General features: G+C 41.1%; 1 long non-coding RNA gene across 1 annotated transcript; it reads right to left on the bottom strand.

The window, feature by feature from the left end:
* Window positions 1-563: 563 nt before the first annotated feature.
* On the bottom strand, window positions 564-1,481 carry LOC117756574. Its single transcript, XR_004612819.1, has 2 exons — window positions 1,007-1,481; window positions 564-616 (listed from the first exon to the last, which is right to left on the bottom strand). It is a non-coding gene; the product is annotated as an uncharacterized LOC117756574 (long non-coding RNA).
* Between the last annotated feature and the right edge of the window lie 24,039 nt (window positions 1,482-25,520).

The raw sequence follows: 25,520 nt of genomic DNA, 5'->3' as shown, positions 1-25,520 counted from the left end.
CTACAAGCATTTTGCATAGCAGGTATGAAAGTGACATGGAAGTGCGACTTGTCACTTTGGATTTTGCAAAAGCTTGTGACACCTTTTGGAGCTTCTCTAGTCCAGTGGTTCTCAACCTTTTTTCAGTGATGTACCCCCTTTTGAAAAAAAAAATTCAGCCGAGTACCCCCTAACCAGCGCAAAGCATTTTTGGTTGAAAGAAAGATGTAATACACAGTGCTGTGCCATTAGTGTCTGATTTATTAAACTTTGTAACTAGACACTTTCAAATTTAAAACTCCATCAATGTCCATAACATTGCTCATTTGTAGTGGTCTCTCTTGAACTATTTGGAAATAAAAAGATAACTGAAGACTTATTAAAAAAGAAATAATTATCTCCATTATAAATAAAGATTTGTGCACATAAAAATAATCATCAACTTAAAGTGACCTCTTTTGGGATCATAATAAAGATATGTTCTCAAACTGAACTCATGAACTTAATTATAGATAAACACTTCTTCACAAAACATAAATCATTAACTTAATTTTAAATAAAAGATTAGCTCAAAATAAAAAATAAAAATATTTATCATCTTAAAATATCTTCTTTAAGGATCGAAAAGAATACTGATCTTAAATTTACAAACTGTCAACACTGAAGATTACATTGTTGCATTGAACTGAGTGAGTGCTTTTGCCTTTACATTTTAGTGAGAAACTTGTGCTTGTGCTTCACTGAGGATCTTTGTCAGTCTTGGTGGCAGGGAAGCAACTGCTGTGATCAAGCTCTTCTCCAGGCACAGTCTGTTTCTTTGCTTTGTTTTGATCACAGTCATTGCAGAGAAGGAGGCCTCACATAAATATGTGGAGGCAAAGGGTAGTAGCTGCTCCAAAGCTTTCTGTCCCAGGTGAGGGTGCTCCTGCTTCACACACACCCAAAACTGTGTGAGTGTGGATGTGGCCAACTTCATCTGGAGGCCACGGTCAGACGACACTTCCAGGAGCTTTTCCTGATAAGTGACAGGTAGCTTGTTTCCGTTTGCTTCGGGGAGGCTTTACGCATCGTGTCTTGAGATGACCTGAATTCAGAAAGTTTCCTCTTAAAAAAACTCAGGTGGCTTACCAACATGACTTTCATGTTTTGTCTGGAGATGCCGCTGAACATGTGCTGGCTTCATGCCACTGTTGGCTAATCTCTCCCCACAGAAAAAAGTGTAAATAACCCAATCTATGTTATTGTTAATATTGTTGAAGTGTCTTTCTGTGATTTTATTGTGAAATATTTGCTCGCTTTAAGGTCAGACATTTTCATTTCCGTTTTTGTATTGCATGCTTTTATTTTTGAAAGTGTTCCGGTAGAGACGCGGACTTCCTGTTATGAATCTGTGACTTCACAACGGAAAGGTTTGATGTTTTAGTGACCCTCCGAAGAGGCACGAGCTCTTACGGTGTTGTTTAGGGAAGGCTCAAATAAACCTGAAAACATCAGTTGAAGTCTCGACCATCTTTCGGGGGATATGCTACACAAGGCCTTGGGTGGGTGGCAACTCGTGGACGTAAATCCCATTAAAACATATTCTTGTGAATACTGACGGAATTTTGCCGGCTCTGGTTTCGCCTTCTCTGGCACTTGTCCCTCCGTGTTTTCAGCGGCATCGCTGCTACGCTTCAACCGCGACTCCATTGTTTGAGTTCTCAAGGCGGCAGTGATGACAGGTGATGACATGTGGCGTGTGCCAGGTTGGGTCAAACCATCCTGGTATGGGGGAGACACGGGTTTTTTAGGATAATGAAATTGAATAGCCTACTGAATATAAAATTCAGTTCATGAACTTACACTTATATTTTATTGAATATTTATTAAATAACTATTTTTAAAGGATCTTTGAATGGATGCTAATTTTAAATATATTTTTTAAAAATCTCACGTACCCCCTGGAGTGCCTTCACGTACCCCCAGGGGTACGCGTACCCCCATTTGAGAACCACTGCTCTAGTCTATGCCAACAAGCATCTAGCCATCAAACAGTAAAAAAGTAGAAGTTCCACTTGCCTTCACCTACTAATTGAGGGAATGTCCTTTTAGGAATGGCATTGGCGAGGATCCATAAATTGACAGCAACCCTTTTGACCTTGACGTTGTACCTCTCGTTCTCACAACTTAGTCCTGACCCAGGACCATTTCTAACTACTCTGCAAAGGTAAACAGATTTACACAGCAGCTTTTTATATAATAGTATATAATAGAGTATAATAGAGTATTGCTTGAATGAAAGTTGTCACTTTTCATTCATCCTTCTGCTGTCATAAGACCTCCCTGCTCACACAGGCATGTGGGGATTGGATATTATTGGTAGCTTTGGTTTCTAGCTTGTGCAGATGTGTACTCGAGGCGAACACTACAGCTCATTGGTCACATGAGGTGGTCTGGGGTTCAAATCAATCCCTGTAGCCTCCTAGTTGTATCAGTACACAGTCCGAACCAGCAGGCTGTTGAGGTCCCTCAGCTGCTTCATGCACTTACTGCAGAAACTAAAATGTTCGGCCTATTTCAATAAACTGAGAAAAATCTATAAACTTGACCTAAAAATGAATTTTCACTCAACATGTTCAATACGTTCCTGCTAAGTGCAGTAGTAGGTGCTTTTGTACCATTTAGCAGTGCCTGCACTATTCATGCATGTTCCATGTTATATGATTGATTTGCGTGTTGTGGTAAAAAAGCCAATGTTAAAAGCAAAGCATGGTGTGTTGGGCAAATCAATTGACGAGGTAAGAACAGTATTGAATAAAATATACGAGCCACCTATTTCATTTTGGTAACTCGAGGACAAAATAGTTCTTGACTTTTTAATCTGCATATTGTGCATTTAGAAAGTTATGTCTGTCTTTGGCCCTGGCATTTAAATATTTAAAGCTTCATAATCCAAAGTTGTCTGAGTCAATGGATAAATATCCGTAGAGGTAGAGGGCCTAAAGACAGAAAAGAAGGAAATTACTATATAGCTGATATTGTGGCAATGTTACCGACCTCTGAATCACAAAAGAGCTGAATGCATGAATTTCTACTTCTACCACCTCCTTGGCCAAATGAATTATTCCTCTACACACAATCTGTTACCAACACTATGTATACATGTTTTAAACTCATTTGAGTTTAAAACATGACATTAAATAATGACATTAAATAATAATAAAATCGGCGACATAATACAATCACTATAAAACATGTATGAAATTTAAAATGCAGTGGAAATTAAAACACCAAGAAAATCAAATACAATATCAAAGTTTTAAATCATGGAATCGACAAAAGTGCGTTTACAAGAAGACACTGATTTAGGAAGTCTGAGCTCCTCAGGCAGGTCGTTCCAGAGTCGAGGAGCCCTGACAGCAAACACACGTTCACCCCTTGTCCTGATCCTTGACTCAGGACCGACCAGCAGGTTCCTGCCTGAGGACCTCAGGCTGCGCACAGGCTCGTGAGTGGTTAATAATTGTAAAACGTAGTTGGGGGCCAGGCCATGAAGTGCCTTAAAAGTAAATAAATCAATAAAATCTTAAAATCAATCCTAAAACAGAGAGGCAACCACTGTAGGGAAGCTCAAATAGGAGTGATATGCTCTGTTCTCCTTGATTTAGTTAAAAGCCTAGCAGCAGCGTTCTGTACAATTTTGAGGCAATTGAGTGTTTTTTTGCAAAAGACATGTTAAAACACCATTACAATAATCAAACCGTGAAGAAAAAAAAGCATGTAGAGTATGATTTCAGTGTCTTTAAAACTCAAGATTAATCTGATGCTGGATATATTCCTGAGATGGTAAAAACATGTCTGAACAGGTTTGTTTACATGGCTCTCAGAGTGTAGGCTGGGATCAAATATGACACCAAGGTTTTTTGGCGACAGACCTGACCTTGTTGGAAAGAGGAACCAGAGACGACTGCATTTGGGAATGCAAGTGATCTGGGCCAATAATGAGAATTTCAGATTTGTTCAATTGAAGGAAATAATTTGACATCCAGTCTTTAATATCTGTTTGAAATTGCTGAATGTGCACTGACACGTTGTAAAATGTCAGTTGTGTCATATAGAAACGGCCAAAGGATTAACACAGGCCAAGCAAACAGCCCATTCCAAACAGGCAGGCTCAGAACTGGCACTGCACTTGTAATAATAAATAAAATAATAAATTCTCATTATTACATTTTAATCTGTTGGACCTTGATGTCAGCAGGTTTAGCATGATGGCAAAGTCAGCGGAACTTTAGCGGCTAAACAGCTTCACATTTTGACTGTCAACTGTCAAATTAACTTATAAAGGGGGACAGGTGTCCAATATTAGTACAGACACGTCCCCCCCCCCCCCCCCCCCCCATGTATAAATATGGTCAAATTGTCCCCCCCAATAAGCTGAATTGTAAACTGGCCGATGAATAATAATAATAAAATTGTTATAATAAGGAACGGTGTAGTGCAGCTCATATACCGTATACTACTCATGTTCACTGTGGTGAGTTCAGAGTAAAGAGAGAGAGAGAGGGAAAGGGTGAGGATGGTGTCAGGGCAGGGAGAGCAGGTGACATGAAGGTGAGTGAGAAAAGGTTCATGTTGATGATTATAACCAAATGAGGACATCATACCAGTCTAATCCAAATGTACAGAATTGGCCAACATGTATTTGTATCTCACTATTTTTTGTAGTCAGTAGTTTGCTAATAACAGACAATACACAGTTATATCTTCCAGTGAAGCCCAACAACCCTCCAAATCACTTAAATTCCCAAAGACAGTCGTCTCTGGTTCCTCTTTCCAACAAGGTCAGGTCTGTCGCCAAAAAACCTTGGTGTCATATTTGATCCCAGCCTACACTCTGAGAGCCATGTTAACAAACCTGTTCAGACATGTTTTTACCATCTCAGGAATATATCCAGGATCAGATCGATGTTGAGTTTTAATGACACTGAAATCATACTGTACATGCTTTTACAACGTGTCAGTGCACATTCAACAATTTCTACCAATTTCACAAACTGGGAGTGCCGACAAAAATATCACACTGCTTGATGTGGAGCTTATTATACTGTTTATTTGATTCCTAACTCTTTTAACGCACAATTTATTATTATCTGGATTATTAATCCGCTGTTTGTTAGACAAATATGAAATTAGAAAATAGAAAAAAAAAAATAATAATAACTTGTGAATTCAGATCCGATACAGTCCTGTCCAGTAGCCATGCTATACCCGCCCCCTGTTTCTGCGAGCTTCGTTTTGAAAGGTCAGTGAAGATGAGACGATCCCTCGCCTCGTTGCCGGTGCAGCAGCTGCATGTGAGAGATGTGTTTAACTGAAACTCCAGTCTGCAGCCTCGCCTTCTCCACCCGACCAATACCCCATCCACAACAAGCCGGCAGATGTGCTTCTCCAGTGCAACCTCTGGCTCATTAAGCTGGCTTTATTGATGGACTTGAGGAGTCCACTCTGGGCTCTCCTCGGCCTAATTAGCCAAGTCTCCCTAAGGATGAGATAATTGTAACTACCAGCTTTTTTCCCCACTTCTAGATTGAAAATGGCTTTGATGAGGCAACTTGTTGTCCTTAAAGGAAATAATGATCTCATTGGCCTTTCGTTGTGCACACGAGTGCTGCTTATCATCTCTGGTCTCCACTCGCTGCTTCTGCCGTGATGCTCATTGTGTTTCTGCTGTTTAGTAAAGGTCAGGGGAGTTGTTTCAGAATAAATAATTGTGTCGAATGGCACTTTGCCTCTAGCACAGGAGGCAATCACCTGGACCACATCAGAGGAAATTACAGTGTATACATTAGCATGCTGTCCATTGTATGTATGTATATATATATATATAGCAGTGGTCTCTTACTGAGAGGCAGCCTAATTTTCCCTGAGACAGGGTTTTCTCTGGTCTTGTAAGATCCTACTACTCCTTCAGCAGATTGTACCTGCAGCCACGACCCAATGTAACAAAGCACTTGTATCTGATGCAGCATTTTGATAATTGATTGAACGTTTTTCAAAGGTGAAAGTTTGGACTTACATTCTCCTCAGTCCACAGTTATACCTGGTAGTGAGTTCCCTGGCTTGGCACAGCATGAGAATGAGGGACTCCTTCATCACTATAGCAACCTGTAGACTGTAATTCACACCGCTTGTATTGATGATACCTTCACCAATGATTCCCAGGACAGCAAAATGTGTTACGGCAGAGAGTTCAGCGAGAATTGGTTTCCTTACTGTGTAATTCTTTTCTATGCCCTTGTGTATCTGTATTTTTGCAGTGTGACCATCATGTTTTCTTATATGGAGTAGTTCCTCATTCCGTGAATGTTTCAAGAGATTAAACAACAATCCTCCACCTAATAGTTTAGTTTGAATGCAGTAATTCTACATTTTCTGTGATCACTCCAGGTCTGGGCCTCTCGAACTATCGCCTCGCTCGTGACCACATGGTTCATTAGTATTAATCTCAAAGTCAAGCCTTGATAATCTATTTGGAATCATTAATGATACAGGAGGGAGCACAACTCAGGGCAGAGGAAAGTTGTTGAAATTACATTTCCTCTGTGCTTCCCTGACATATTTCCCCTGCACTGAAATTGCTTCTAATTTGATCAAAACCTCAACACAGGACCTGCTGAGGTCAAAGCATCTAATTACAGACTTTTCTTTTAGAAATTCTGCCTGAACAGTGCAGCTCAGTTTAGATCACATAAGAGCAGTGTGGTACTTTGGTTGTAAAAAAAGATTTTAGATAAATATGCACATTTGGTTGGTTCTTGGATGTGATTTATTAAATGGTGCATTAATATATTTTCACATATTACCACTACATATGAAATTGTTTAATACCACCTCATTTGTTTCCAGATTAACCCCTGACCAGATCCCCAACTGTCGCCAAAATGCAAGATGAATGAATAATATCCACAAAAGTGGCTTGATATTTATATCCAAAGTAATGCATATCTTTAAAAGTATGTGTATTATAGTGTGAGGGATTACAATTTGAATTTTTGAGTGTTAGTGAGTCCACTAATACACTGTCACTTTCCACTGTTTGGGGTTGGGACTGCTCACTGCCTCACCTGGAGTTTGATGGTGTTGAAATCGTTTCAGTTCACACGGTTCTGGAGTATGTCAGCTTGTGTAGGGGCTGGAGACGTGAACCCTTCTTCCAACCATAAGAAGACTGTGTTCTATTTTGTTATTCAAACGCTGAAACATGACTTTTTTATTAGTATTGTTACTACTGGGCCCCAGTTCAGGACTTTCCATTTATCTGTTTGGCTCTTTTGTTGGACTCTTTGTTTATAGTTTTTGTTGTTGTTTTGCCTGTTTGCTTTTTTCTCTATTTGTGTCTCTGTATTTTGCCTCTTTTAGTTGAGTTACCTCTTACCATCCGTCATGTTTGTTTCATTTCCTAAAATCACTCACTAATCACTATGGACTCTGTCATTTTGTAGTGCTGTCTGAATGTTTTGTGGCATTTTGTATACTATATAGTGGACTCATTGTTTCCCACAAGGCATTGTGAAGAGTAGTTTACAACCAAGGGTCATTAATTGAGCAAACACCATCGCGCATTGCACTCGAGAGACGAGAGAAGAGAGGAGAGAGGGCAGCAGGAATAGCCTGACCTGTCGTACAAATGTAAATAAGAGCAGAGCAGCACAAACTGAGGAAAACAAGATTATTCCTACATTTAAACATGATCATTCAACATTCCTTTTACCTTAAAGTATTAATACTAAGTGTAAAATAAAAGTTTCACATTTATTGCGAGATTTTCCACTTGCCGACGTTGATGTTGTAGGATATAATCCGGCCACAGTGATGTAAATAGTCCCTCGACACAGAAGTCACTATAGAGTGAAGTATGGGTTAGTGAATAAGTGTGTGATTTCGGACACAGCCATATTGTGTCTTTTTGATCATCACTTCACTCCCTTCTCTTTGTCTGTCTTCCCTCCTTCATCTGTTACATACCCCAACCTATTATCTGTCATCTGTTTAACTTCTTAATTTATATCCTTTAAATTCAGTTACTACTACTTATGTTCTTGGCCATTTATAACAATCAGTATCGTGCCGATCACTGAAAATTGTATTGGATCAATAATGTCTGCTAAAATACAACCGATTAAATTCTTTTCAGTCTTTTCTTTACTGTATTTTGTCCTCCGTGTTGCAGCACTGCTCTCCTTTGCGATCCTCACTTCAGGTCCGCCGTGCCAGAATTGCTGGTATATGGACAAGTTATTTGTGCATCCTGTCAAAAGTGATTTTGAATTCTAACATCCAGGTTGTCAGAATACTCAGATTCACTAAGCTGCAACAACAACTCTGTCGTATTCGCAAAGCTCAGTGTACAAAACACTCAGCTAACAGCTTTTTTATTTGTAACCAATGGTGTCCATAAATTCCGGTGTACGACAGGTCAAAATAAAACTGGCTTTGCGTGCTAAAACTGCAGCTGATGCTTGTGCTCAGCCAAAGATAACTTTTAAGGGAAGCATCTCTGTATCTAAACCTGTAACACCACTTTTCAGTTTTGAGTGTTTCTGTAGTTCCACTCCTTCAAAGTCACAGGCCCACGTCTTCTCTACAGCAGATCACGTTAGTTTCCGGAATCAGTCAAGAGTCAGGTCCTTAAACTTCCCCTCATATTGGTGATTAACCATGATGGACTTGTTTTGAATGGAGACCTTTGGTGTTTGGAGCAACATGCTTGCAATACTTACGTTCTGCCAAAATGCGTCATCTGCAGATGTTATTTCAGTCTTCTAGTTAGTCAGAGATTTTAAACATTACATGTCCTCTGCTCCTATGTCAACATTAGTATCAGATCCCAGTCAGTATCGGTGAAATGTCAATTCAATATTTAAAGGACTGTTGGACATCCATTTCAGTCAATTACAATGTTTAATCGTTATATTAGCTTTTACAAATTTGGGGCAATATTTGTGTTCTTAGCAGGTTCCGCGAATTTTATCCCCACTAAACTTGCAATTGGCAATCGTCTCTCTTACAATATTCACACATTAGCTTCGTTACTCTTCTAGTGTTGCTGTGGATAATTGGCTGAAGTATGAGCTGCTGTCAAACTGTCTTCTCCATCACTCCTGTCACTTTTCTGCATAATTTACACAGCTCTAATCCATCACACTTGGTGACACAAGTTTGGGTAAACAAAACTAATGAAGCTGTGGTTTCTTCCCAGACTCTGGTACCTGTGCATCCATGCATTTCTGCAGCCCCCCCCCCCTGTGAAACACCTGCAGGTGCTTCACCACAGTTCAGTTCAACTAGCCTTAGGTACTGTATTTATTTTACCTTTGTTTCAACAAAGCAATACCAACAGTGCACTGACTGGGGACACTGGGCGAAAGAAGAGTGACAGCTTCAAATGTGACCGAGTGCACATTTGTCAAGCTCATGTGAGAAAGAAAAAATGAGGTAGGGAATGGGAGAGACAGATTTCTCCTCCCGTGCTTTCTCCGAGACCGTCCTCAGTTATCGACTCGACAGACGGCATGTGGCAGCTGCTGGAAAAGGTAGCTGAGTAAATTGGGGGACTGAGCCTGTGGTTTTTCTCCAGGGACTTCTTTAGGTTATAAACCCCCGGGGCAGAGGAAGTGTTAGTCAGAGTGTGTGTGTGTGTGTGTGTGTGTGTGGCTAGGGGATGTAGAGAGTACAACTATAGTCTGTGTCATAGGCTATGGGAACAACTTTCAGAGTAAAGACCAGCTTGTCCAATTGGGGACAAAAGTAGGAACAATAGGACTGTGTCTTCCTTTGGAAATGCAACAGAGAACAAGGGTATGGATAGGTTAAGGGTACAAGATTAGGATTAGCAAGTGGTGGTTTTTGTAAAGGCTCATGTATGCTCAACATATGAAAGGGATGTGATCGTACTCTGTGTTCATTTCATCCGTATTTGTGCACATCAGTGTAGCCAATAGTTAAAATGAGACGACTGTAGGACGTGAGGAAGAAATTTCAATAATGACCATTTTTTGAGGAGAGATGACGAGTAGGTAGATTGGACAACAGCTGTTTACAATGTGGCCGCTTTTTCCTCTTTCTTTGGTAAATTATCACAACCCCATCCACCACCACTATGTCCTCTTGTGGATGTATTGCTTAGTAACCATGCCTACATAAGGGACACATGGAACAATGTGGACAGTGATGGTTAAATCATTTTGTAACAATGACTCTGCGTTACCGTGAGTTCCTCGTCATGAACACAAGGGGAATCAGGTAGGTGTCTTTCAATGTCTTTCTTTATTGCTCCACACACGTCAACAAACATAAACTTAAATCACACATCAAGCAACTAGCTTGGTTACTCTGAGTTTATAAGTCCGGGAGTGATCTCCTGGTTCCCGGGCCCCCCCCCTCCGCGCCCCAGCGCGCTACTGCTAATAAAGAGAGTTGAACTGGAACACCTGTGTACAATCAGACTCTCTCCCTGGCACCGGTCCCAGAACCCCATCCCCACTCCCTCCCTCCTGCAGCCGACGCTGACCACGCCCCACTACCACACATTTGAACATTCGGACATGTCTCTTTTCGTACGTAAAGGCAGCACAAAGGAGCTGGAAGTCTGCAGGAAATGATGCGAGTCCCCTAAATCTGTGTGTTTGTGTGTGAATGTGTGTGTGGAGTCTGAGGTAGATGGAATAATGATAACTTCCATTTGCATGCCATGATGCCACAATAAATTCGTCCCAAAGGACACACGTAGGCAATAAAGACCTCATCCATATACATGTTATACAAACACACACAAATCCACACTTACAGCACACAGACTCAGGCTATGAGCCAGTGTTTTAAGAAACTGTATCCCCCCCAGGGCCGAGAGCAGCGTTTTGATATATCTTTCCTCTACTTCACCCAGCTGGGAGAAGAGCAGATCCATCTGAGGCAAGGGGTTAAACACCTTCACATCCCCTCACACATCATCACATGTCACCGGCAAACCCTCGGCCCGACTCAGCAGTCTATCAGCTCACTAATAGTTGGTGTAACACGGGTACATCCCCCCGCTGGCGGTCCATCAAGCTCCCTCCTGTCCTTCCCTCCCCAGCCCTCACCCAAAGGGCCTGCTGCATCGCAAGGGAATCTGAGAATGTACATAATTCAGTGGTAGTGGGTTTTCTTAATCTTGTCATGGTGGTGATTCAGCCTTAAAGCATTGTAGTCTCCCCAATGCTTTCATTAAAGCTTTAGGTCATAAAAATGCTTCATTGGAAAACAAGATAACCTTGGGTGAAAACATCACATTCTATACACATGTATCCCTTACCTCAATACATTTTGCTTGATATCAGTTTTCAGCTCCACAGCCAAAATGTATTGGATTTAGACTGTGGGTGTAAGCCATAGACTGTGTAAAGATGGACAACAAGTCTCCACTTCCTCCCATTGCACAAAAATGAAGCCAAATTATCCTGGATAGAGTTGCCACCATCTCACACTTTTGCTGTCATTTGGCCAGAGTCTGCGCACTAGCAGTTGGGAGGTGGAGCGACGGTATTGAGGTGGGGTTTTTAACATATACTGTAGCCAAACAGCGGGGACCAATCAGGACAATGTGGCTTTACTTCCGGGGAGGTTTCATGTCCTCCATCTTTATATACGGCCTATTCTATTTGCCTGCAATTGGCCACATGTGTCAGGTATCAATCGACACCCCTTCCGCTTCTGGCCTCTTATCAAAATTCCCTTCAACATGGGAAACAACATCTTCTAAGTTGTAATCTACATGGATAAAATGACTTTGAGGAAGATTTGGATCATGCAACAACAAACTGTCTTAATATTTTTTTCCTTATATAATTGAAATATCACAGTGCTTGTCTTCCCATGAGCAAATGTTCCACCAGAACAAGTTCACCCTTTTGCAGGGACACTGTCACTGCATCCTCAGCTTAGCGCCGCCCAAGAAAACTGTGATTGGTTTTAAAGAAACACAAACAAGCCCGAGTGTTTTATTCCCCCCTGCAGCAGAATGATAATGGCTGCAGCCAGACCATTCTCAAGCACTGACTCAGGGCTGTAGAAATTGGATCAGAGTATGTCTGACCACAATGTATTGTCAGAAAGATTTAAGCAATCAAACTCATAAAAGTTGTCAAATTCAGTGGTATACTTCAATTTTGTAGTGTAAAGTTGGATTTGGCTTGTATTTATCTTAAGCTTTTACGTCTTCTGGCAAAAAAAAGAACCTGAGCTCTTTTGACTTTGTGTTAATATATGACACATATATTCTCTTTGCAGACAAATGACAGATCTAGAGAGTGTAAGTGGGTTTTCTGACCAGGGGGGAAAAGGGGGTTAATTGAAAGGTGAGTTGGACGGTGGAAGAAAAGCTGAATTCAATGCTATCAAAGTGGTGCCCACAAATATTCTAAGCCTTTACTCATGACGTTTTTGCATGTATGATACACTATCTATCAATCAATCAATCAATCAATCAATAAAACTTTATTTGTATAGCCCATATTCACAAATCTAAATTTGTCTCATAGGGCTTTAACAAAGTGTGACATCTTCTGCCCTTAACCCTCAACAAGAGTAAGGAAAAACTACCAAAAAAACCTCTTCACAGGGGAAAAAGAACGTAGAAGCCTCAGAGAGAGCCACATGTGAGGGATCCTTCTCCCAGGACGGACAGAAGTGCAATAGATGCCACATGTAATGGAGAACATCAGACACACTACACTACTGACACACAAAGCCACCATACAAATTGTTGCCTTTTTCTGCCTTTGAGATTATACCACTTTTGTATCCTAAAACAATCATTTTCCCTAAAGTACAAGGGTAGAAATCTGAATAAATAGCTTTTTGTCCTACTTTAACTTTCAGCATGATTTATAGGAGTTAGTTTGTGAGGCTTAATTAATACAAGCCCAGATTTGTATTAGCGCTGAAGACATTATCCTAATGCATCATGTTATTTTATTACTTAATCTACACTGTCAGAAGGAAAAGTCAAGAAAAGAGAAAACCGCAAAACAAGCAATCAAAAATAAATAAGAACATTGTTTGTTGCGGACAAAACTCAATTGGTGTCTTATCTGTGTGAAAACACAGCTCTTATAAAAATAAACTCAATAATGAATGTGGGGGTCTCAGGGGGACGTGCAGGGGATAGATGGCCCCGGTCCCTCCGCACTGGGCCTGCGTTAATCTCCCCTGACAGAATCTGTCTGAGTGGGAGAATGTGTCTTGGAGTAACTGTCTGAATTAGTGGTGTTACTTCTTGGTCCTCTCTACAGCTGTTTACCTTCCACTCTCCAGCTATCTGCAGTGCCCTCACTAATAACCCTTCCCGACTGTCTACCTTCATGACATCACCGCAGGGCATAACATTTAGTCTCCCTCGCCTCTTTCTCTCATCCCTTAACACCTTTCCTTCTGTCCTCACCTGCCCTGGGAGTCTGTCGCCTTGTGAACTCAACTTACGGAGCTGAAAACAGTTGAGAGAGAGAGAGGGGCAGAGGTCCGGGCTCGCCGGCTGGTAGAGGATGGAATACAATCCACAAGTTCTAAATTTACACTGGGTTATATTAGTTTTAGGGTTTTCGTAGCCAAAACACTGCAAATCAATCAATGATTGTGTTCTACTTTGGAAAGTTCCACATTTTATTAATTTGTCTTCCAACACATCTACAAAGAAAGTAAGAAAAGAGCAGAAACATGGTGGAATGTGCAGAGATGTTATAAGAGAGAGAGAAACCTCCAGACAATGACTTATATGCCATGTCATGAACCTGTCCATCCTTGTGTGAATTCTTTTCATTGGACTTCCTGTTTTCCTACTGGTCTATCCTCATCTACAAATTAATTTTGTTTTTAGATTTTTTAATTATCTCCTGCTCCTTGCCTGTTTGTTTGATTTGGACTGATTTCTGTGTTATATACTATGGACTTTTTACTGGACTCTGATCTGTTGCCTGCTTCTTGTGGATTTGTTTATTTAATTGGACTGACCTTTCTTATGGACATTTGCCTGCATCACTTTCAAGTAACTTTGTACATCTGCATCAGGGTCCTATCTGTGTATCGTCTCTGTATGTATCGTCTATGTCATTTGCTGCCCCTCCGTTCAATAAGCCCAATCATTTGCCTCATAACAGACAACAGGAGACATGTCAAACGAGGCGCGTGACCCAGATATAACATGTGGAAAACTGTAGATGGACTCCAAGTTTGCTAACCCCTGCAGTTTGCTCTAGTTATTCACATACTGTGTTCACCTACTGTGAATGAGTGATATGTTCAATACGTTGAAAAATACGAACTTTGTATCCTAACATCAACTTAGGGTAAAGAAAAAATTGTAAAAGCGGACAATTCCACCACACACATTGGCAGATCTGAAGAAGTGTTAATGTCAAAATGACAATACACTTACAATTACAATTACAGATCTTATTACACGTTTTCTGATCTGATTACTCACACACAGTTTCTGAATACACATCTGCAGATTCCTGTACCCATTTACAAATCTCAGCGCGCATTTGCTGATTCTTTACACGTTTACAAATCAAATTTACAAAACAAATGATTACAAACACACAGATTGGGATACAGTTACAACACACACAAATAATATTGCCGCAATAAAGGCCCCATAAAAAAGATAATTGCAAAGGGTTCACATATTTTTTCTTCTTTTTACTTTATACCAATGTTGTGTTTACAATGTACTTTGCAACCCCTACGTGACAGAAATAAAAAAAATTATATTTCCTTAAATCAGCAGCTGCATACTCAGCCCACTCCCCCAGACCATTGCTGTTGGTCTGCGCATCCTTCAGACTCCCATCATCAACTACATCATCACGTCAACCACTGTGAAGGAATCTGAAGGAATCAATGTCCAATCGGTTTACAGCCATGTCTATACCTCCACATTATGTCACTTTTTTCCTTTCTCTTTAAAACAAGCTCCCTCCAATCAGTTCTGTCACATCGGGTTTGGCTCCAAACTGCTCCACTGTGTTTTATTCTGTGCTGTCACTGTCTGTCTTGGGTGCCAGAAATCACTGCGGAGCCAATAGTGGAGGTGTCACAGGTCTAATGCGGTAAAATATCTGTGAGATGAAACTGTTGCATGGAATCCTGCTGCAATGTCTCCTCATGTGTTTCACCAAAAGCTTCTCCAGTCTGAAACCCCCTGCTTGTTTTTGTTCAATTCAATCCTGCATCCACAACATTTATCACCATCTGGTCATTCCCCTCTTTCATGGCAACAATGCTCAACGCTGCTTCCTCTCCATGATGTGACTCAGGCCCCCGTACAGGACTTCTAGTGCAGCCAAAATCTAATCATCAGACATTTCACCCTGCGCCTCAAGCTTTAGCCATCTTCAATCTGAAGTGCAGCTTCCTCCTGAAACACTCATCTACAGCTCGCCGAGACCTTTGCAAGACACCTTCCCTTCTTCCCCCAGAGATTATCTTATCTCACTCTGCTCTTCAGAGCCCCTCCTGTGATGGCCTGTGGATGCTCAGTTCTAAACCCTGATGTACACGACTGTTGAACCCGCTGAGTTTTATTAGAAGTTTGTGTAAGTTGCCACTGTTGTAACACAACTTTCACACAGAAAGTGTGACTTGGATCAGTTGCACTATGCCTGTGAATCATTACAAGTAAGGCCCTGTTCAGACCTGGTATTAACATCTGTCCTGAGAGATGCACAGCTCTAAGTTCATCTGCTCACACGTGGGGTTACAATGTGTCCTGAATGTGTCTCCTGAGACCACTTGTGATTGATCTCACTTTTCTGCTCTATATGCAATAAATATGTTGTGATTTCTGATCGCAAAGACCAAATGTCGTTTTCGCCCAGTCTGAGTGTACAGATGTGTCCGTTGTCATGTGCGTCTGTGTTGGTGCAAGCTATGGGTGAAGAGAAAGTTGAGTCAAGAGGGGTTGAGTGAATCAATGCTCTGCTATCAAGTAAGATTTTACCCATTTGAAAAAAATCTCAATTATTATGTGGCGGTCAGTGTTGATATAGCGGCGGTGGCTGAAGACAAATCAACGTATTGACACTGAGAAGACTAAAAATACTTTTAATTCACTGTGAAACTGTAGCGGCTCCCAATGACGTCTGAGACCCTGTTCAGACCTAGTTTTAACATTCGTCTTGAGTGATCTGATCACAAGTGAGCGCTAAGTACATGTCTGAACCCAAATGCTTCCTGAGAGCTGATCACAAAAACCACATCCTAGAGGTGGTAAGCCCAGCTGTGAGATACCTGTTGAAAACACACATTTTACCAACCAAAGCGTCTCACGACGGAAGCACCAACCCGCAAATGGGATGTGGCGGATCCATTTACCAGTCTGCACGGCAGCTAGCAGCTCAGTCTGACCGGGAAGGCAAACTCATCTACTGGCAATGTGAAAGGAGTCTGTCATCTTTTCAAAGGGTTTTTACGGTCTTAAAAAAAGCAGCACATTCGGTCAATTTGGTGTTTAAAAGTGTATTTGTTTCTTCCCCGTGACATAATGGCTCACCAAGGGTGGATTGATCTTTCCTCTTCAGTCAGAACAGTAGTGTCGGCGCCCCTTTCCCATCGTAGGTTAAGAATTATTTTCTTTCACGGGTACTTGACATCAGTCTGACTGAGTCACCTCTGCTCACCTCTGCTCACTCTCCTCCTGCTCTCCTCCTGCTCTCCTCCTGCTCTCCTTGTTGCTCTTATTTCTTCCCCTGCTACTTTTCACTTGTACAGAATTTCACAGAAAATGTTAAGGTCACTCTGACTTTGAGTTTTGCAGTTCTTTGCAGTTTTGTGTGTGTGTGTGTGTGTGTGTGTGTGTGTGTGTGTGTGTGTGTGTGTGTGTGTGTGTGTGTGTAATGGCTTCCTGTTGTAGTTGTCACACAGAGGATGATTGAACATTGAGGACACTGGTGGAGCAGTTGCTGTTACGGCTCATTTTCCCTCAGGAAGTACAAGGTTTAAATCTCATTCAGATTTGCAATATTAATAATCACATATGTGTTGTGGAGTAATTGGCTCACCTGATAGATGGAGCCAGTTAACAAGTATAACTGGGGGGTCAGAGGGTTTATAGTCACAATACCAGCTGCAGTGGAAGGGCAGAATTGTCGCTAAAATTGGATGGAGCAGCAAGACCTACATGTTTGTCAAGTGTGAAATTATTCTTTCTGTGGTACAGTGATTAGCTCTGTTGCCTCACAGCAAGATGGTTCTTGGTTTGAATCCCAGAGGGCCTTTATGTGGAAATCCCATGTTCTCCCCATTCTTTGCTCTGGCTTCCTCCCACTACAGTACCTGTCCAGGGTTTACCACACATCTCACCCACTGTCAGCTGGGATTGGCTCCAGCCCCATTAAAGGATAAGCGGTACAGATAACAAATGGACAGATGTTCCTATTCCAAGTTGCGTTGAGTTTTTTTTTAATATTCTTAAATATATTGTTTGAGTTAAACAACAATCAAGTGTTTTAAAACTAAATGGTAGCTTAAAAGTGGGTAATGCCACTTACAATTGTAACCACTGAGGTTTCTAGGTTCCACAAAGTCATCCAAAGAGTGTCAGAAAATGATCAGTCAATGATCATAGAGTAGTAGAAAGCCATCCACTCCACACTGCTCATGGTTTACAGTGGCAGCTCTACAAATAGGCAAAAAGGTTGGTGACGCTTCCCGGTCAGCTCGCTGTTATTGGTTATTGAGGGTTTCTGTTGGGGCAGATTATTTTGGAAAACCCTCATACTTCAGGATTATTTGGGCAGATAATCTGCACCGACTGGCCTCTAAACGGGAATGCCCCTGCGATTGTCGGATGAAGTGAATCAGGTCTAAAATCGGCCTGATTATCACCTAGTGTGCAGCAGCCCTGAGTTACTTGTAGAATAAAAAGGTTGGATTTTTTTAGTATTAATCATTGCTTTATAATTTATTACTGTTCCATCTAAGACAAGAGTTTTGAAACAATGTTTTGCCTAAAATGACTTTTCCTCATTTCACCACCTCAACATGTGGAAATCCTTCATGAATAAATGGCCTCAAAAAAGAAGATATTAGTAAAACACAGAATTAATGTACGATACAAGTGAGTCTTATCCGTGGCCTCTCAGATAATACTGGAAGCTAAGGTCATTCCTTCAACTTCTCCTATAAATAATCCTTACCTGCCTGTTTATTTCATTGCATGTTTTCGCCCAAGGTAAATCCCTCTCACTGCACTGAGGATGAATACAAAAAGCTAAAGGTTGCCTAAATTGTTGTCTGCTAAGTGATAAATAGCAGCCATCAATATTTCACTCTGGCTGACCAAACGCGCCCAGCAGACTTCATAAAGGCTGCATACATACTCTTTTATGTGGCTGCTACAAAGCTGGGGGCTTGTGTCAACACAGCAATAAGCTGAACTCCCTGCTGAGATGGCAGAGATCCCAGCGCTCTGCATTTACAGGCATCAGTGTTTTTAAGTTGTAAAATTCAGCTGACGTGCTGATGCTCTGTGTTACTGAGCAGCAAAGAGTGAAAAGGAGAATTTAAATAAGGACCTTCTGAAAAATCATTGAGAAACCCTCAAGTTTCTGTGTTTTTCAGGGGAGGAAGGAGATGATGTGAAGTCCAGCTGACTTCCACCATGTGCTGATGGATTTTGACATCCGTTGATGGCAGAAACTACAGAGAGAATGATGCAAGAGGGCTTTGTTATTACCTGCTCAGCTACGAGGGTTTAAAGTGGCATTTTGGGCCGCTAAAGTGACTTTCCACTATATGTGCTTGGAGGATACTATGAATTATTTTGTGGTTTATGACCTGTTATCAGAGTCCAAGGAAATTTTTATGGGCCACATTGCGCTGAGGAAAAGCAACAAAGTGAGGCAGATGCACAGCTTGGCCTGGAAGCAGCTCAGCGACAGCCAGATGGCACAGAGCTTTATAGCGTGGACTGTTGTGGGTTCTGCAGCTCAGTGTCAGTGACACTGGGAGGCTTGGGAAGTGAATCCGACTCAACAGAAACAGTCGACGCCAGCAGAGTGACTTCCGTTAAGTGGTGTTTATATGCAAATGTGTTGCATGATCCAGCTGAAAGTTTACCGACAATATTTTGCAATCAGTTATTTTATTTATTTCCCCACATTACGGTAGCGGAAATCTTGTTGGACAAGATATGTGCATTCTGCTAACAGCAAAGCCGTTTTCAGACACGAACTCAGGAGAATATCAAATTTGCCTTTCACAGATTCTCTTCCCACACGAATTCCCAACAAAGTCTCTGGAGCGTCCAGTCGAGGGGTGATGCAGCAAGCAGAGGCATTCCGCTGTGGAGATCCCATGTTTTTGTTTCTAGCACATTAACAGTCTTCATCTGTGTCTCATCCTGAGTGTGTTAGAAAATGCATCAATATACCCACTCGCTTTGGCCAATTTGTACATTCTACAGAGTTTTTACGAGGGATCTGGCTGGAGAAACTCCGTAGAGAGTGCAGAGACTCTCACTCGGACACTTCCGTCACACATGCAGCTTCTCCAGGGAATATCCGGAGTTCAGTGCATGTCTGACAGCAGCTTTTGTCTCTGTATGTTGGGCCTGTGATATTCTAGCGTATGGGATGTACCCAACCTTTTGCCCGATGTCAGCTGGGATTGGCTTCAATCCCCCCCAACCACCACGACCCTGAAAGGACAAGAGGCATCGATGATGGATGGATGCATAGATGCATATGGATTTTTGTGTTTTAAGTCTTTCTTCTGATACCAAATACAATCAGACTATTGTTTTAATAATTAGATATTGAATAAAGAACTCCTACATTATAATTAAAGCAATTTGATTATATTTACCAGCTGGGTAGTGCTGCATAAGAAACAGTAGCCTACTCTACTTTAGTGTTTTTTGTGAATAGTGTCCACTGTATATTTAACTAAGATGTTTCATTTGCTATTTTGGTTTATTTTACGAGTATTATTATGAGTATTGTAATTATTTTGGAAAGCAGCTCTGCTCACTGATGCCCATTTAATGTGACTTTAACTGAGACTAATTTACTAAAACTGCTGGCTGCTATTTATTTGCTCACTTGAACACAATCTGTTCGGAAAAGTCCTGAGCTCTGGTTTGCACTAATTGACACAGATCATTTTATTAGCATGCATTTATCAGGAGAACAGAATCAGTTGCTCGTAATGAGTGAGCATGATACCCAGGTTCTACAAACCTGAACGTACTCACTCTATGAGCTGGACTGGTCCAAGTGTTCACTGGTGGCAAACACCAGAGCCTGCCCAGAACGTGATGCAGCCGTTAGCAGAATTAGATTATTGACTATTGTCAATGCTTGATCGTTCACCTGACGCCTACAGTACATTTTAAGCACTGATTATGAATGTTATTAGCTGCTGCTTTGTTGCTAAAACAGTGTCAGCAGTAGTCATATTAGCTAAGCATGCCAATAATATAATATTGCATTTTGGTATGATTTAAAAATGACTTTATACAGTTTAGGTGCTTTTGGGGGTCCTCTCGTGGTCTCATTGTGCCCAACCAGGCATTTAGTTCTGTTAAGTGAAGGGCCAGGTAAATATACACCAAGTGCACACATGTACCATAAAAGGACATAAAGTCTGGGTCCAGACAATTAAGCCAATAAAGAAGTGCTTGAAACCTGTACTGTCTCAAATGACCATGCAGCAGAAAGCAACTCCACTCAATGAGTAAATGACCGTACTTCACATTCGATTCATAACATCAGTAAACAGAAGTTTTTGGTCTCAATCCCTGGTCTCAAATCATCCTCAAAACAGCATGGGGTTCATTTTGTAAATTATGGTCCTACTTGGTGTAAAATAGACAAATAGCATTACAGCATAGTATGCATCGAAGAATGGACAATGTGTGATTGACAGCTACTACCATCCAATAGGTGCACGTCGCAGGTGCAGGTGGGCGTGGTGTGTCCACCAGCTCACAGTCAGGGTCCACCCACCACTCCCCCCAAATATGTTTTCATCTGGTTTCAAAAAACCAAGATAGCACTGGACAAAAAATGCCAAATTCAAGGCTTCACAATGTCTGTTCACAAACCAACGGGTGACATCAGTGAATCAGTGTCTCTGTTAATGAAAACCACTGGTGCAGTTATGGTTGTTGTGGATTTTATGTATTAGCGACAAAACGTAGCACATGTAACAGCCCACGTTCACATCAAAAATAATGAATTTGAGCCCCCTTGTAGTCCCAGATGGTATCTGTACAAAATCTCTGGAGTGTTATCCACTCATCCAAACTCCACATTATCTATCCAATCATTTACTTGCAGACAGGTTCTGTGTCGAACATTATTTGAGGATACAAAACAACAACAAACAAAACCAACAAGCAACATTTTGAAAATCTGTGAAGTGGGAGTCTTCTCCTCCCACAGAACAGCATACAGACAAAGTGAGTAGGATGAGTCAGGAGCTTCACAGCACTTAAAGCTTTTTCAGATAAAACAACTGTTTTTCAACCTTCTTTTGCACCAAGATCTGATTTGTTTTTTTCTTTGCAGGAGCAAGTCTTTCTGTGTGGCAGAGCAGCGAGTGTGAGGAGGGAGCTGTGTTTTGATGGCACGGGAATACAAGAGGGTGGTGCGACATCAATCAATGTTTCCGTCGTCCTTTCCTGAAATACCTCGGAAAAAGGTAAAATGACTTTTAGAAACTAGAAGAGAGACAAAGTAGGTCCGTCTCTCTGGCTCATTATGTATTTGTGTTCAGGTCAGGACCTGAGCCACTGGCAAAGGAAAGTAGGATAAAAGTATAGGTTTTGTTATTACTAAAAATAGTCCAAGATAATAAGTGGTAGGTGAGTCATAGAGGTCCCTGCCTGTTCTTGAAAGCTGTATCCAATTCAAACACTTTCTTAAGGTTTTGCCAAGACATTAGGTTTCATTTGAAGCAAATTGCCTCCAACGACGACATTAATTTTCTATCCACTTTTTATGACAACTCATTCAACGACTTGCAAGATTAGCCCCTAATAAATAGAGCTGTCAGGATTATCTGTAATTTTTGGAGGGTAAAACAAGCAAACACAAATATACAAATATATATATATATATATGTTGCAAGCTCTCACAACGTGCCCAGTTAAAACTCTGCCACCGGCTTCTGAGATTTGTGACTCATTCTTGTTACGATATTTGCCTCTGTGTTCTGAAATGGCCGACAGTTTTAGCACCTCTAAGATGTGTCCCAAAGTCTACTCCTTGGACTTTCTGGTCTCATCGCCTGGCACCAGTGTCTCTATAAAGACCATTTTGTCACCAGCACTCAATGAATCCTGCAGAGGTTGGCCCGAGAGGATCCACTTGTTGTAGCCTTTGTTGCCTTTTGTCGTGATGGATGGACGTTTTTGTCTGCTGCGTTCGAAGGAGCCTTCCAGATGATCAGACTAGTCACGCCGTTGTGATTCAATCAGCCTTCCCCTGAATTGGGAAACAGCTATAGTATTGGTTGTATTGCATCCTCCTAGCTGTGTAAGCATGCTAATATTTGCTTCTTTTGGCTGGGGGGAATTGTTGATAAGTGACAGGACGGTAATAGCTGACAAAATGTCAAAGTAATTCAGATTAATCCTCTGAGAACCTTGAATATTTGTGCAAATATAGTGATTATCTTCAGCACCATGAATGTTGGTACCAACACTGACAATCAATCTGATCATCGTCGAGACTCTAAGAAGACAAAAAAAAAAGTTAAGTGGTGCTGCTGAAAAGTCAAGGAATCGCCATTAACCAGTTTCTTCTGGAGACTGAGTGTCCACTATTTCCTGGCAATCCATCCAACAGTTATTGGGATAGAATGGACAAAACTGTCTGACTGTCATTCCTAGAGTCACACCACAGAGGGCAAAACCCAAGAAAATTCATGCATATGCTGTCAGAAGAGAAACACTTTTATTACCCTCCAAATTGTCTTTTTCATTCTCCACTTTTCTCTGGGTTTTGAAAAGGTTTCAAAACCGCAGGAGATCAGAGAATGTTCACAAATTACATAGAATCTGTGCTATGACTTCAACTTTCATGAAAATGAAAATAGTCAAAGAGCAAGGTTACATGTTTCATACGTAACAACAAAGCTCGAACGTCCTGCGGCAAAGCGAATTTCTCTGCTACTGTCAGATGAGCTGTGTCTGTGTACATGTTATTTAGTGGTGCTTCGCAGCCTTTTTCTTACAATCCTCCACTCAAGACCTCACATGACAGGCTGAATACGCCCACGAGTGGTGAGCAATGATTCACCCTCTTAAGTATGTTTCATTTAATTAATTATCACAGACCTGGAGGCTTCAAATGATTCAGTGGAAAAAGCAAAATATTACATTTTTGATAATTTATCTTAGCAGAAATATGATCTGCCTTAAGTCTTCCATTGCTAATTGCGACACTGTCAGAGGTCTTAACCCCCAGCGTTTACACCACTGAGTTAGATTCTACCAGCTTTCTTCAGAGGTCCACGCTGAGTGACGGGCCTCAAGATCCAGGTGCCAATTAAGTTTCCACTTGGCTGAAAGTCAGTTCTCACCCTCTGACTGTGATTTTCTGTGTGATGGTAGAAGAGAAGCGTCCTCTATTTTACGTACACACACACACACACACACACACACACACACACACACACACACCCTTCCATCAGACACTTAGTTGATGTAAAGTCAATACACCCATCATTCATGTCTGCCATGGTCATTGTGTCTTTAACATTCACCCCAATCTCTCACTTACTCTCTCTGTCTCTCTCTCTCACACACACACACACACACACACACACACACACACACACACACACACACACACACACAGACACACACACTCTTCTTCGTAGCGAGAACACTCATTGGCATAATGCATTCTCGAGCTCCTTACTCTAACTAACCCCCAAACAGCCCTTTGAAAGAGGATCAGCCAAAATGTCTTTACTTTCCTAAATTCCTCACTCCCTAAGCTCTTGGCTCAAACTGGTCCTCAAAGATTCCTTTCCAATTACACCAACACATATATTTGGTTTAACTGCTTTTACAATTAGCATTAGACAAGACTTTAATGTTACTGCATATAACTTCAAACTTAATTTGCCTACATGTAGTCCACTGAATTCTGAGTGATGAAATATAAAATGATTAGTCCTCCATAATGTGTGCTGTTTACTGTTCTAACCTTTAATGTTTAGTGGTCATCAGTATATAGACACAGATTAACATTGTGTATATAACTAAATTGGCATTCTGTGTGTCCTCCTAATAGTAATACAAACTGACACTCAACATGTCAGTGACCCTGGCGCTCAGGGACAGAATGAACGATCCCACGTGCGTATAACCCCACTTTGCATGATGTTACAGTAATTCAAACAATATCTGAGATCACTTTTTGTTGTTGACTCATGGGAAGTGAGTCCAAGTGGTAAAACACTGCAACGTCACCCACAGGTTTGTGAACGGCTGTTTTGAAGTTTGGCATTTTTTCTGGCACCATCTTTTTTTTTTTTTTTTTTAAACCTGAGGTAACTTTATTTGAGGAGCAGGGGTGGAGCCTGATTGAGAGCTTGAAGACAGTTCACGCCCACCTACACCTGCGACCTGCATCCATTAAAAAGTACTAGCTGTCAATCACATGATATCCAAGCCCCAATTCAAACTGTGCTTTATCATTTGATTTAGTCTAAATGGGATCATAATTTACAAAATGAACATCATTCTGTCTTGAAGATCATAAACTCCTTTTGAAAATGGTTACTGACGTTATAAATCAAGTAAGAAGTAGAACCCTTTTTTCGTTGACTTCGATAGAAAATGACTTTTTTCAGACACTTCCACGTTGTCTTCACTTTCGTCTATGCAGAGTTACTCAGTGTTATTTATTGGTTCTGAGGCTTTGGTGACCCTTGACCCCAAAGAGGGCAGACAGGTTAGTGATATGGTTTCATCGGAGTAAATCTGCCCTTTAACATTTTTTTTTTATTACATAATTATTATTACTTAGTTATGAAGATGTTGCGAGATCATAGTCAGTCTCCGATTACACTGGTTAGCTGTGCCACTGTTCCGTTATGAGTTGTAATGTTTTATTTGATACTGATAAAGAGAAACTAGCTTCAAATAACCAATTTCATTGGAGGTATATTGTGTAGTCATCTTTTGTCCATATAGATACATATCGGTGATTATTTTCTGTTGTTGACATTTGCACCATTTAATCCACTCTGTTTACCAATGTGCTGACTAACAATCCCAAAAATAGGCTAGTTTACGTCACTCGGCGCTTTCCAATATCTAGCTGCCCACTGCTCCGTGTGGTCACTGCCCTTTCGTGTTTTGTGTTCCGTGTGCTGTGTCCACCTACGGATGGGTTAAAGGCAGAGGTTGAATTTCCCAATTGCATGTAGCATGATTGTGTGAGCATGATTGATGCGAGACGAATAAAGGAAATCTAATCTCAAACGTACTCGGATTAATTTTG

The sequence above is a fragment of the Hippoglossus hippoglossus genome, chromosome 22, assembly GCF_009819705.1.
Source record: "Hippoglossus hippoglossus isolate fHipHip1 chromosome 22, fHipHip1.pri, whole genome shotgun sequence".
In the NCBI taxonomy this organism is placed as follows: Eukaryota; Metazoa; Chordata; class Actinopteri; order Pleuronectiformes; family Pleuronectidae; genus Hippoglossus; species Hippoglossus hippoglossus.
Note: the sequence above shows the minus strand (reverse complement) of the source record. Positions and strands in the feature narration are given on the sequence as shown.